Here is a 3,753-nt window from a genome sequence, read left to right as displayed (position 1 = left end):
TTATGTGATTTACAGCCAATACATGTTTCTGTTCACTGGCAGCAACCAGAAGTCTTCAATTTAGTAAGGAAGTTTACCTTAAATTTTCAGACTTATCAACATTTTCTGGCTCAGCTTCATATTTGCAAAACTTTGATTACTCGTGTAGATCCAGCATCAACAGCAGAAAATTCACCGCTCAAACCAAAAAAGATATCCAAAAAATACGAAGAAAGATGCACAGAAATACAGTCCTGGACTGATGGCAGGAAACACATGGATGAAAAAGTATATAAAATTTCAGCATCAAAAAATAAAATGTAACTTTAATTCATGTTGTAAAATAGCAATAAAACATCCAAATCACAAGGATCCATGAAATAAGGAAAAACCAAACAAATCAGCTTATGCATTTCGAGGTAAGCATGCTCAACCCCTTACTCACAGCTATGAGCCTTCTTCCAGGAACCACAACTGCCAACAGGGCTTGTCTGGTTCTGTCTCAGTTCTTCTGTTAAATTACATGGGGCTGAGCTGCAATATCGGACACAAGCTGTGTGTGGTGCTGTGTTTGAAAAAAAGGAGCAATACTTGTGTAATCCTGTACAACCCCTTTAAGGGTAAATTCAGGTCACTTATCTTTTACAGACATGACCTTCTTTCAAGTTTTAGAGGTTAAATTGACCCTATGGCAGTGACCTCCAAACTACATCTGCATTCCCCAACACCTGCATACAGAGGGGAGCATGCTGGGAGTTGTAGTTTTGCAACATTTGGAGCCACACAACACGGGGACCATGACTCTAAGCCTAAGGCATTTTGCAGACTTCCCACCTGATATCTTGGAAGTATGAAAAGATCTGATGTGTGAACATGTTGTTAAATGCTCATATGTGCTCCTCTACCCCCCAAATTTGTATATGCCCAATGTGTCAACACTCCCACATAGCATCCATAGAAATGACTGTACATCTTTCTTATATTTTATGTGAACTCAGGTGCCATTTTTCTCCCCTGTACAGCTGTAAATGATAAAATTCTGCTGAGACCACTAGAGGGAGCTTATAAACTTACTCAATGATAATGTTGATAACAATGATAACATAGTGGTGACTGCAGGCAGCTGCGAATCCCCCTCTATTGGTGGCTTCAGTATGCAGTAGGCTCCTAAGCTCCCTCTAGTGGTGGCTGTAGATATGAAGGAGGCTCCTAAACTCTAAACTCCCTCCAGTGGTGGCTGAAGTATGCAGCAGGCTCCTAAGCTCCCTCTAGTGGAGGCTGCAGGCAGCTCCGAAGCTGCAGTATAGGCTCATAAACTCCCTTTAATGGCGACAGCTCTGAAGCTCCCTCTAGTGGTGGCTGCAGTATGCAGTAGGCTCCTAAGCTCCCTCTAGTGGTGACTGAAGTAGGCTCCTAAGCTTGCACTAGTAGTGACTGCAGTATGCAGGAAGCTCTAGTGGTGGCTGCAGTATGCAATAAGCACCTAAGCTCCCTCTAGTGGCGGCTGCAGTATGCAGGAGGCTCCTAAGCTCCCTCTAGGGGTGGCTGCAGTATGTGGTGAGCTCCTAAGCTTGCACTAGCAGTGGCTGCAGTATGCAGTAGGCTCCTAAGCTCCCTCTATGGGTGACTGCAGTATGCAAGGGGTTCTAGCAGTGGCTACAGTATGCAGTAGCCTCCTAAGCTCCCTCTAATGGTGGCTGCAGTATGTGGCGAGCTCCTAAACTTGCACTAGTAGTGGCTGCAGTATGCAGGAGGCTCCTAAGCTCCCTATAGTGGTGGCTGCAGTATGTAGTAGTCTCCTAAGCTCCCTCTAGGGGTGGCTGCAGTATGTGGCGAGCTCCTAAACTTGCACTAGTAGTGGCTGCAGTATGCAGGAGGCTCCTAAGCTCCCTGCAGTGGTGGCTGCAGTATGTAGTAGGCTCCTAAGCTCCCTCTAGTTGTGGCTGCAGTATGCAGTAGCCTCCTAAGCTCCCTCTAGTGGTGGCTGCAGTATGCAGTAGCCTCCTAAGCTCCCTCTAGTGGTGGCTGTAGAATTTTATAATTTGGATGCTGATTTGGAGCTTTGTATCAGGATATGATGTAAAATAGAAGAGCCTAGAGACCAGGACCTCAGGATGCCATGGCGTTCACTTCTAAAGCAGGAATAGTTACTTTTATGCTTTGCGTCTGATGCCAGTGACCATGTTTAGATAAGTAAATTACAGCTTTTCATCAAGATAAGGCGACATTCCAAGATTTACAGATTTGGGTTCAGAGTAATGACAAGTTCACCTTCCTGGTAGTAACACACAGGTGGCACACTGACAATATGCATGTAAGATCTGACTATGACAATGCGAGGGTCCGCTGCAGGGATATGGGCACAGAACCATAGGCTTACATTACACTACAATGACATCAGGTATGTACACATGACAGGTCACAGAGCCTAAAATCTAATTTGACCCCTCTCTTTCAGGCAATACGTCCCCTACACATCCCCTACCATACTGCCCATCCACACAAAGGTCATGCAGTGAAAAGGAACAGGGGGCATGAAGACTTGGATAAGTGATATATGGCCGGTCTGACTGCCGGACCCCACTGATCTCCCCAGCCGGGGCCTCTTGTTTACCCACTTTCAGCGCACGCTCCATTATACTCTATAGGAGCTACGGAAACAGCGTAACACGCACACTCAGCTCTTTCTATATGTCCCATAGTAAAGTCTTTAGTGTTGGATCTATGGACTGGCACGAACTACTGTATTTGTGCTGATTCCAGCAGGAGGAAGGAAAGGGATCATTGGCAGATACCCTCCCCAAAACATGAAAATGCCCACATGGCTGGGCTGGAAATCCATAGGGATTACTAAGGGGGGATATTTGCTAAGTGAAATTCACCACAATACACACAAACAAAAAAAACACTCACATTGAGAATTCTGAGTTTCTATATCATTTTGAGAAAAAAAAAATGCACGACGTGCGCCATCTTATGTAACACTTTAAGAAATGCCAAGTCACAGGGGCAGAACAGAAATAGTTAAATGTGCCAAATGTAATACTGGTGGGCACGACAGCCATGAGATGGTGCAAGTAATGGTGGTATATACCTAGCTGCCAGCATTAGTGCCACTCTTGTGCTAGGCATGGACAAACATTACAATCTATGGAGCTAGTTGTGCTGGTACTTGTAGTTCCCTTGCAGTGTTGTTAGCCAGCACAGATATTATGGGCAAATCAAAGCTATGTGACTTATAAAGAAGAGACTTTTCCTTACACAATACACATGGCAGCATCTCAGGAGCGTAGCCAGGAGTCATATACAGGGGTGCTGATACTTGTAGTTCCCTTGTGCATTGTTACCCAGGTGACTATATAAGCTATATGATCTATACAGAATAAACTTTTCTTGCAAGATACATATAGCACCAGCTGTGGAGCCTAGGGCTGCAAGGTAGCCTGGACTCACATACAGCTGTGCTGGTGTTTGTAGTTCAATGCAGTATTATAAGTGGATTGTACTGTACAGGCTTGGTGTTACATAGTGGTACATGGGTACTAGGGGACATGCCAATCTGCTGACACACCGGGCAATGACCACATATAGACTAGGGAGGATGGGGAGGGAGATTATTCCATCACCCCACCCAGCTCTCATCACATGGGGTGTATGGGCCGGCGTTAGGACCCGGGAGGCGCCCCTGCTGCAGAGTGTACCGGCTTTGCAGCAATATAAATACTTGTGTAAAATGCAGAGCACATTCTTTCCTGCTTCCCAGCTGCAGAGTGC

This window comes from Leptodactylus fuscus, chromosome 1 (assembly GCF_031893055.1).
Source record: "Leptodactylus fuscus isolate aLepFus1 chromosome 1, aLepFus1.hap2, whole genome shotgun sequence".
NCBI lineage: Eukaryota > Metazoa > Chordata > Amphibia > Anura > Leptodactylidae > Leptodactylus > Leptodactylus fuscus.
The sequence above is the reverse complement of the archived record's forward strand: the minus strand, read 5'-3'. Positions refer to the sequence as shown.